This window comes from Prunus dulcis, chromosome 3 (genome assembly GCF_902201215.1).
Source record: "Prunus dulcis chromosome 3, ALMONDv2, whole genome shotgun sequence".
Lineage (NCBI taxonomy): Eukaryota > Viridiplantae > Streptophyta > Magnoliopsida > Rosales > Rosaceae > Prunus > Prunus dulcis.
Genome location: NC_047652.1, coordinates 10,468,104 through 10,479,302, shown reverse-complemented (window position 1 = coordinate 10,479,302; position 11,199 = coordinate 10,468,104).

Below are 11,199 nucleotides of genomic sequence, written 5' to 3'. Positions count from 1 at the left end.
CACAGAATTAGCCTGCAATTCTATACTCTTTTGCATAAGTTTTGATTATGAATTTAATTTGCATAAGAGCATGTCCACCCCAAAAGGCTAAGGCAAGGGTAAGGCAATGATTGCTACTATTCACGTGAATAGTGACAGCTTTGTCTTTTTTGGTTCCACCCTAAAAGGCTAGGGCTAAGGCAATTACTATTCATTATACTTTATTTCCTATTTTTTTTTTTAATACTTTAAACCATTAATTTTGATAAGCTTTTTAGATAAAATTTTCAGTTGCCATGTGTCACCATTTATTATAAAATTATCACCTAAAATTTCAAATAATATTTTCGGATAAGATTTTTGGTTGCAATGTGTCCATCATTTTTCAGAAAAGATTTTTGGATGAGAATCTCGGTTGCCACGTGTCTTATTCCAGATAAAATTTTCGGATATTCATTAAAAAAAAAATTACAATCTCATATTTATTTTCACCCTCTAAAATTGCGCCACGTGTCCCATGTCAGATAAGATTTTCAGATATTTAAAAAAAATTATAGTCTCATATTTCAGAACAGATTTTCACCATCTAAAATTGAGCCGCGTGTCCCATGTCAGATAAGATTTTCAGATATTTAAAAAAAAATTATAATCTTGGATTTCAGATAAGATTTTCACCATCTAAAATTGCGCTCTATCTTCTGAATCCCTCTATAAAACTACACCATCAACTCATATCTCTCACACCATATCTTATCTATTTCTTCATTTCTCAGATTTTTCAAAACACATTCTACTCTCAATGTCAAACTTGAGGAGGGTGTTGGAGAGGCAACAACAAGAAGAGGAAGAAATATGGCACAGACGTTCTGATGAAGATTGGGAGGCCGATGAAGAAGAGGAAGAAATGCTTGTAGGTGTGTATGCTTAATCAATCAAGGCAACACCGCCGTCATCGTGCCCCGAATGTGGACAAACGTAGGAAGTCTCGGGGTAAGAATCTCTTGGAAGATTACTTTATCCCAAATTCGTTATATCCTGTTTCTAAGTTTCCAAAAAATCATGCATGATATTTGTAATTACGACACATACTTCATTCAGAAGTATGATGCTGTTGGAGTTTTGGGTCTTCTCCCAGAGCAAAAACTTACAGTTGCTTAGCAGATGCTTGCTTATGGGGCACCTGCAGAGCAGGTAAATGAGATTGCAAAGATGGGAAAATCAACTATCCTAGAGTGCTTGGTGAGATTCTGTGATGTAGTAGAAAATTTGTACACGAGGGAGTACCTTCGCAAACCTACGCCTAGGGACCTGCAAAGGCTTCTACAAAAAGGTGAGGCTTGAGGTTTCCCAGGAATGATTGGAAGCATCGATTGCATGCACTGGCTGTGGAAGAATTGTCCAACTGCTTGGCAAGGAGATTATGGGAATCGAAAGGGCCAAAAAAGTGTAATTTTGGAGGTCATAGCTTCATTCGACTATTGGGTTTGGCATGCCTTCTTCGGAGTTGCAGGATCTCAGAATGACCTCAATGTCCTTGGTCAATCCCCGGTGTTCGACGATGTATTGCGAGGTCATTCCCCCCAGCTCACGTACCAAATCAAGAATACCGTATACTCTGGTGCGTACTATCTTACCGATGGAATTTATCCTAGGTGGACGAAATTAGTGAAAACAATTCCGAATCCCCAATCTGAGAAGGAAAAAAGCTTTGCTGCCTTTCAAGAAGGTTACAGGAAAGATGTGGAAAGGTGTTTCGGTATCTTGAAACTCGTTGGGGTATTATTAGGGGTGCTGCTCGGATGCTTGATGAGGAAGTGCTACGGAGTATTATGATGACTTGCATCATCCTCTACAACATGATTGTGGAGGATAAGTATGATTATGATGCTCTAGAGGTGGTTGAACCCGATCCCATGAACACGGTGTTGACAAGAATATATGAAAGGCTGATGGGGCCAAATGGACAACCAATGGAGCCCGAACCGTTAATTCGGGATAGTCGATACAACAACCCCATGATTGATCGTTATCAAGAAATGCAATCTTCATATGTTCACGAGAGAGGTCAAGTTGACTTGATTGAGCACTTGTGGAGATGAAAGGCAATCACAGTGGATGAAGTCAAGATTAGTGCTTTGTTTGGAATTATGCTTTATTTTGTGTGTGGTGTTTTTTGGAATTATGCTTTTTATTTATTTATTATGCTTTTAAGTATGGTTTGTTTGGTGTGTTGTTTGCAATAAATTAAGGTATGTTTTTAATTAATCTTTGTTTTGATGTGCAAATGTTTTTAATAAATAGTCATATTATTTAATGCTTTTTTTATTGAATAAAAAAGAAACAATACAACAAATTAATACATATGGCAAATCTTTCAATACAACCTAATGGTTTTGATCATTTAACCAATCCGTATTGCTAGGTCCTTCGTCATGGAAAAGTTTTCTTCTCATCACATCCCTTCGTTTTAGCTTCCAATAGGCCTTTGCTTCAAGAGTGACATATGGCTCGTATCCATGGCCATGATTTTCATCTCTCTATGCTCCATGTCTTTTTCTTGTGCCTGCTGCTGTTGAATTGCAAATGCTTCATGTCGTGCCATGTCCGCTTCTTCTCTTTTCAAGTCTCTCTCAATTCCCAGTCTCAATGTTAGCGTTCAGTTGGACCGTTTAGGGGCTTGGCAACTGACGAATGTTCCATGACTTGAAGAGCTTTCTTCAGGATAAGAGGCTAGATGTGATTTTCTTAACTGAAACGTGGATGACTTCGGTACATATGGGAAAATTACATACAAGGTTAGGTGTTGGTGGGGTGGTTTGTGTTCCCCATGTTGGTTTTTCAGGAGGGTTATGTCTACTCTGACGATCTGGGATACAGGTTGATTTGCTCTCTTCCTCTCCAGGACATATAGATGTTCGGGTTACTTTGGCCACTTTTGAGTCTAATAGAGTGACTGGCTTCTATGGTCATCATGACCACACCCAGCGTCACCATTCTTGGGAGCTACTGAGGCGTTTGTGTAGGGTGGGTACTAGGCCCTGGCTGTGTTGTGGGAACTTAAACGAGGTCATGGAATGTCATGAGAAGAGTGAGAGTCGCTTGAGAAGTGATGCGCAGATGGAGGACTTTAAACATGCCATTTCAGATTGTGGTTTGTTTCAGTTTGAGTTCACAGGTTACGCTTTCACGTGGAGCAATAAAGGGAAGGATGTAGCTAATGTGCATGCTCGGTTGGATAGAGGTTTTGGAAATTTAGCATTACTGCAAAGCTGGGGCAACTTCACGTCCCATCCCTTAGTTGCTTTCTCCTCTAACCACCATCCGATTCTTGTTGCATCTGACAATCCGCAGGGTGCCAATGATAGACTTTCTGGAGGTCGTCGGCGTTTTCAGTTTAAGGAGGCATGGACTACAGAAGTTGATTGCAGTGAGGTTGTTCGTCAAACCTGGCAGAATACAGTGTCACCCATTTATAATTTAGCTAAATGTGCAAACAACTTGATGCATTGGAGTGCCAGGAAGTTTGGTCAGGTTCCCAAGAAAGCTAAAGAACTACAGGTGAGGCTGGTAAATCTCTATTTGGAAGAGCCGTCGACACAGACTTTTCATACCTGTACCCTGGTCAAAACTGAGCTTGATAAGTGTCTTGAACAGGAAGAAATCTATTGGCAACAGAGATCGCGGATCAATTGGCTTCACCATGGAGATCGTAACACATCCTTTTTTCTTAAGGAAGCCACAAGTCGCAGGAAGACAAATGCCCCTGTTGGGATTCTAGATGATCGTAATTGGTGGCAACGGGACTATGATCAAATAGGGGGAGCTTTTGTGGAGTTTTTTACTAGCCTTTTTAAGTCGGATACTAGGGCTGCTGATGCGGAGTTATTTAATGCCGTTTAGGCGCGAGGGTCCTCACGCTCTTACCAAAATCTGCTTCTCCTGTAGTCTAGAGCTGAAGTTGAAATAGCCCTTAAATCCATTGGTCCGTCGAAAGCTACAGGTCCAGATGGTATGCCCGCCCTATTTTATCAACGATATTGGGACATTGTGGGTCAGGATGTTAGTGATGTATGTCTGAAGGTTTTAAATGGCAGCGATGGTGTCAACAAGTTCAACCATACTCTGGTGGCTTTGATTCCAAAAGTTGGTACTCCCACTCGCATTTCTGAATATCGCCCTATCAGTTTATGTAATGTCCTGTACAAAATTATCTCTAAGACTCTTGCCAATAGACTAAAAAAGGTGCTACCTGAGGTTATTTCTAAGTTCCAGAGTGAATTTATCCCAAACCGTATGATTCTGGACAATGTCCTAGCGGCTTCTGCAACTGTCCATTGTCTGAAGCGAAGGGGGAAAACAGGTAAAAAGAAATTAATTCTGAAGCTAGATGTGGCCAAGGCATACGACCGGGTTGAATGACACTTCCTAGAGAAGATGATGCGGACAATGGATTTCCTACTTCGGTTTATCCAATTGATTATGGGTTGCTTGACTACTGTCTCTTATTCGTTGTTAATTCAGGGACGGCATTTTGGGCTTCGACAAGGGGATCCAATTTCGCCGTATCTTTTCCTTATTGTGGCTGAAGCCTTCTCTGCTCTACTTCAGCAGGAATTCATTGGAAAACGTGGAAGTTCGTGTGCCAACACAAATCAGACGGGGGGCTTGGGTTCCGCAAACTAACAAGTTTCAATCAAGCACTTCTATGTAAACAAGGATGGCGTTTGTTGGAATTTCCAAACTCGCTTATTGCACGTATGCTTAATGCTCGCTACTTTCCAAACTTTGATTTTCTTACTGCTTCGAGAGGGTCGCTTCCGTTGTTGACTTGGCAATCTTTACAATGAGGGCGGGATTTGCTTCGGTTGGGTCTTAGGTGGCATATTGGCGATGGCCGTTTGGTTAATATCTATGGTGATTCTTGGGTGCCTTGTGACAGAGTTTTTACTATCCAATTGGTACCTACTTCCCTCTACCTCCCGAGTTTGTGACCTTATCACTGCGAGTGGCCGGTGGGATGTTGGGAAGATCTATGATACTTTCTCGTTTCCAGAAGCTGAAGCTATCCTCTCTATTCACCTAATGGGTGATACGCTGGATAGGAGAATCTGGAATTTTGCAAAAAATAGGAGATATTATGTTAAAAGTGGGTACTGGACAGCCCTGGAGTATAAGCGGCTAGAGGAGCTGTCAGCTGGGAGTGTCGCTGGTCCCTCCTCTCCTTCTTTGAAGATTTGGAAGCATTTATAGAAACTGAAAGTGCCACAGAAAATCCTTCATCTGTTATTGCTTTTGGCACAAAATATCCTCCCTTCCAAGGAGGTGCTGTTTCCACGTCGTATTACACAAGAGGATGTCTGTTGTCCCTGTCTTGCTGAGAGAGAAACCACGTTGTATGCGGTGGTGGGCTGTGTCATTTTCTTGCAGGTGTGGGAGGCTTTTGATTTTCCCAGTGATTTTTGTCTCCTTAATATATCTGACGCTGGAACCTGGGTGGATGCAGCATGAACTCTTATTCCTTCTGATAAGCAGCCCCTTTTTGTATTCACTGTGTGGGTGTTGTGGAATGAAAGAAATGGGGTGCTGTTTGGCTCTCAACCCACCCCCCCTGGAATTTTGGTTCAATGTGCGAAGGACTATGATGATGAGTTTAACGGTCTTCTGTTGTCAATCATAAGAGTTTATCCTCCCCGGTTCGTGATGTTAAGTGGAAGCCTCCTACGGATAGGTGTTTATAGTTGAACGTGGATGGGGCTACTGACATGGAGACAGGAGCTAGGGGAGCTGGTGCAATCGTCAGTGACTCTCAAGGAAATTTGATTGGGGCTCTGGCTATGTGTGCTCCAAGCAGGATCTCTGTGCTTGCCACAGAGCTATATGCTCTTAAGATCGGAATCTCTTTTGCGTTAGATGCGTCTCTGATGCCTCTAGAGATTGAGACCGATTCCCTACTGGTAGTTTCTATGGTTAACAGTGAGGAGGATTGCCTTGCTGCTGAGGGAGGTTTGGTGGAAGCGGTACGTTGCCTTCTTGCCAGCTCTGCGTCTTCTCCTATTAGACATATCCCTCGCCAAGCGAATAAGGTTGCCCATCGAATTGCTCATTTCAGTCTCCGTGATCAAAGTCTGTCGTGCTGGATAGATGTGGGTTTGTTGTCGCTTATGGATGCTGTCTCTGATGATAGGCCTGAGTCTACTGTCATTGGTTAAGTTTTTCAAGTGTAAGTTGGCAGATATGGTACTTTTTTTCCTCTCCTAAAGCTTTGTCCCCTTGGGTTTTCTTTAGGGAGGTTTTAACGAGGCCACTCTTACCTATGCCGAAATATTTTGTCATGATGATTTTAATGAAGTCTTTTACCCTAAAAAAAAGTCTCTCTCAATTCTTAGTGCGGTGTTCTTAGCTATTTGCTCCAAAAATTGTGCACATTCATTGTTTGAAGTGCTCCCTTTCTTGGCCTTTGCCGCCTTTCTCCCAATAGTTCTTAGCGCACGTGGGAGTAGTGACTCCGTTTTCATTGGGGAGTCCAATGGCAAATCGGTTGTTGGCGAATCATGGAGCGGAGTCTCATTCAACACAACCAGCGGACCTGTGGGAATAATTTTGAATCTCGAACAATCCTTCACAACTTCCCAACATTCATGATGCAAGAAACGTTTTTTGTCTTGCCCTATGGCACCGAACCAAGCTTGTGCTTGTATGATCTATTAAAAATACATAATTGGAAGTGCAAGAAAATATAAACAATTTTGAAATGCAAGAAAAAAATTGATTGCGCAAGAAAATATAGACAACTTGGAAATGCAAAAAAAAAAAAAAAAATGCAAGAAAAAGAAATAGAATATGCAATAAAAAAAAGTTACATTAAATTGATTAAAATGGCAATTATAAATATTTTACCTCATCGGATAGATTTTGACCGCTTCGAATGTTCTCCCTTGCTTTTGTCAAGGCATTTCTCCATTTCCCTAACTCTCTATTTAGAATTTTCCATCTACTGGACAATTATGAAGATTTGGTGTGGAAAGTGAATAAAATTGTTTGGGTATTTTCAAAATTCTTTTAGCCAAAAAAGCGAGGGCTGTCGGCTAGAAAAAAAACTATCGGAGCTTCCGGGTTGTGCCATGTGGTGTTTTTCCGTTGGGTTCTGTTAGGGATGACGTCGAGTTGACGTCATCGAGTGGAAGTCAAATTTTTTTACCTTTGGCGCATGAAACTCACGCGCCCGCCAACAGTAAAAAAAATTTCAAATTGTGCTCACTAACGTCAGCACCTTCGGGTTTAAGCCCAAGCAAAATCTGCCCCTGGGCTTGCCAGGGTTGGTGGGACCCAGGACTTGCCCGGGCTGCTTCACGTGAGCTAGAGGTTCAAACCCCAGAAAAGAGGCCTCTTGCCCTAGCAAAATGGGCTGCAGTGGAGGTGGCCTAATGATCTTGTGCATAGGGGTAGTCATTTGTTGGATCCCCTGTCATAAAATTTATTTTTCTGAAAAAGCCCTGATTTTCCTTCACGTGACTTCTTGTTGCCTCTGTCATACTATTTTTTATGATGTATTTTTTGTTCATAGTCCACTACATTCTTGTTTAATGGGTTTTGTTTTTGTTTCTTAGTAGCCTTTGGGTACTCGGTGCTCTATTATTTGATAGTTTATTTCTGTTCATAGTCACTTCTTTCTTCTTTGTCTATTTCTGTGATTATTTGTTCATAACAAGTAGGTAAATTACCCACAACAAATTTATAGGTAGATTAGTTACCCTTACAGAAATTTATTGGGTAATGATGTGTTTTTAGTTGTATAAATATAATTGGTCATTTGCTCAAATTTGTTTTATAGCTCGCATAGTCGTTTTTTTTTTTTTCCGTCCTTTTGTCCCTCTTGCTAACCACAAGGGTCAGCTCTGCTTTGAGAAACGAAGAGGAATTGTTGGATCAACACCAATGCCCCGATCGGATGGTGTTTCTTGGTTCGCATAGAGGACTCCTTCAATTTCTGAACAAAATTGAAAGTTGAATCAGTTTGCCAAAAGGGGACGGGCCCGATCAAGGCCATATCTGCCAACTTCTTCTTAGTACTGACCCCTTTTGTTGCGTAGGCGTACCGCTATTGAGTAAATAACCAGCCCAATAGATCTGGTGTGGATATGAATGATTAGTGTTGATGGAGCTTGCGCCTCTTTTCTAGACTTCTTACCAAGCCATTGTGCTCTAGGGGGATACTATCCCGGATGGATTCTTTTCTATGCCTCAATTAAGAGGACTTCAATATTCTTTCCTTCGTGAATATCGCCTTGACAAGTGTGAGCGTGCACCTGAACAGGCAACAAAGCAAGACCAAGTTCGTGGTTAGCAAAAAACCCTACCTGGGTTTTATTAACCCACTTCAATATTTTCTCATCTTCAACTGAATCAATAGTTAATTCGAGCCCATTGGTGTAATTTTGGGCCCAGCTTAACTTCTTGTCCCTTTATTTTACTTTTCCTTTTGGGCCCCTATCCCCTTTTGGGCTGTTTAAGGGGTAAAAGGGCGAGAATCCAATTTTATGTATTAGAATGATCCATGATTCGTTCTTCAGATAATTAAGTGAATTTTATCTATATAGATTCTTCTGCAACTTATGTTTACTTTGAACTTTAAACTAAATAATAGAAGATTCTTTAATTAATCCCTCAATTACCCTTGAATCCGAATTACAAAGTAAAGGAAAACATAATGGAGATTTCTCAATCCAGTTCGAACAATTACATGAATTGAAACAAGAAGACGTCTTAAAAGAAAATTCATACCATGGACATGGCAGAGCTACGAGAGATAAGCGCATAAGTTGGCAACTGGTTATCTAAAGAAAAAGTAGGCAGATTGTTATCTTGGGAGTTTTTCAAGTGTTTTTGTTTTTTGGGAGACATTGCGTCTGGTTTTGGAGAGAGAGTCCTCTTCTTCTGAAGTCGACGTTTATTATTTATAGAGGTGGAGGAACTTGTAATGATAGAAACTGCGACAAGACTTTTGGTTTGTGGTTCAAGATCAGCTGCTAGTTTGCTGATCTTAACCAGTTCATATAGGGAATGATGGAGGACTTCTGGCAAGAACCGTAGGTTTCCTTTGTGGAACTATCTTGATTTGACTTCTTTGTACTTGAAAACCTGGCTTGCAATTTCGATCTTTTCTGGTTTTGGGGGCTTTAGTACGACTGGTTTTCTTGCTGGAGGAGAAGGAGGTCAAGTCGTCATTAAATGTGATAATCTCCTCCCAAGTGGGTTTAGAAAACACGCTTACCGATCCTTTACTTTTAGCGCGAGATAAAGGTTTGACTCCCATGACTTAGGCCTTTTCAATTATTATGAGAGGCCCAGTTGGGAAAAAGATGACCTTAAGAAAAGACAAATGCTGGTGGGCCTGGCTCTATCTTTAAAAAATTCTTTTTTGGCCCGTTTACCTAAATTGGGTACAAACAGAATCTAAATATATTGATATATAGATATGTATGGCAAATTATTTCCATGAGTGTTGGATTGATATTAGGATAAAATCTGTTATGTTATTAGCCAACACAGAATCATGTGCACCAGTAGGTGTAAAACTTAACCATGAAAGAAACATCAATCGGGTTTCCTAAATTTGATGATGTAACAAAACCAAAACCAGGTGAAATAAAATTACCAAATGACCAGCATATAAAATCATTCAATTTTTTTTTTTTGGGAAATGTATTTGATTAAGTTTAATGGGATTCATTTTAGTAAACATACCCAGGAAAACGTTGTCATCGTGTGCGATTTAGTCTCCACTGCTGGATTATTGCTTATCTCAGTTTGTAAAATCACTGTAAATGAATCAAGTGTTAATTTTAGTTTATTACCTTGTGGTTACACCCTTAATACATGTTAGTCCCCATTTTTTAATTTTTACAATCACATACCTCGATCTTTTAAATTTGTTACAATGTAGTTTTGCCGTTAAGGTTTCTGTCAGATATCTCTATTAGTTGCCTACGTGGCATTGTGGGTCCCACATTTTTCACATTTTTTAATTTTAAATTAATTTAAATATGAATAAATATTAAAAACCAAAAAACCAAAAAAATAAAAAAAGAACAAAACTTCTCTCTCTCTCTCTCTCTCTCTCTCTCTCTCTCTTCTCCCGATCAAGCTCCAACACCCAACCTTCAAACCCATACCACAGCCACACTCCACCGCAGCGCAACTACCCAGTGCCCCCTTCCCCATGACCACTGCCTTCCAACCCCTAATGAACCCAAAACCTCAACTGCCGGTCTTCATCTCTCTCTCTCTCTCTCTCTCTCTCTCTCTCTCTCTCTCTCTCTCTCTCTCTCTTTAAATTAAAAAAATTCAATTTTTAAATGTTTTATTCAAATACAATTACATATTTGCTTTACTATACGCACATATGGCTTAAAATCCTGATATATTATGCATAATTTAGACACACTGCTCTGACTCACCCGGAATCAGTGCAAATAAGAAAATGATGTAGTCTATCTTGTTCTTCCTTTGATAGATAAATCCACACAGACATGCAAGAAGGGTCAATGGTTGTAGATATCTGTCCTTTCCCTTCAACATCGTTACGACGAACAACTGTTGTACCTCCTTGTTGCTTCCCTATGCTTTCATCACCATGCATGAATGATATAGATAATTTAGGTGCTTCTTTGTAAGACTTGTTCTTTTCAGTACTCACAACAACATGTACTTGCCCATCTACCTTTGCCTTCCTTGGTTCCCTTAGTATCTTGATCTCGTCGTACACATACTCAGGCAAGTGTTTTGGTTTCCTATGTTTCCGTTTATGCCTAGGGTCAAGTCTATCAAAATTTCTTACGGGCACATCACATCATGATGGCAAGAATTTTTGAAAGATACGCGCGATATTAGTGGTGGCGAGACACCAACTGTCTTCCCACATCCGATGTCTGGCAATTAATTTGGCCTGTCAAAATAAAACTTCCCAGCTTCTCATTTTTCGAACTCTTTTTTCTGAAAAGATCACCGCGCAAACTTCTTCTTCTTCCACCGCCGTCACCTTTCATTTTCTCAAAGACCCTGCTATGGCTCCTAAACGCTTGAAGACTACAAAGGTTCCTACTGAAACTCCTAGCCGGATGTCCGAGGAAGAAGCAACGAAGCATGCTTTTGAATTTTAGGCTGTTCTTGTGCAAGAACAATCGGCGAGTTCGGTGAGGCTGTATTCTTCTCTCCCATTGA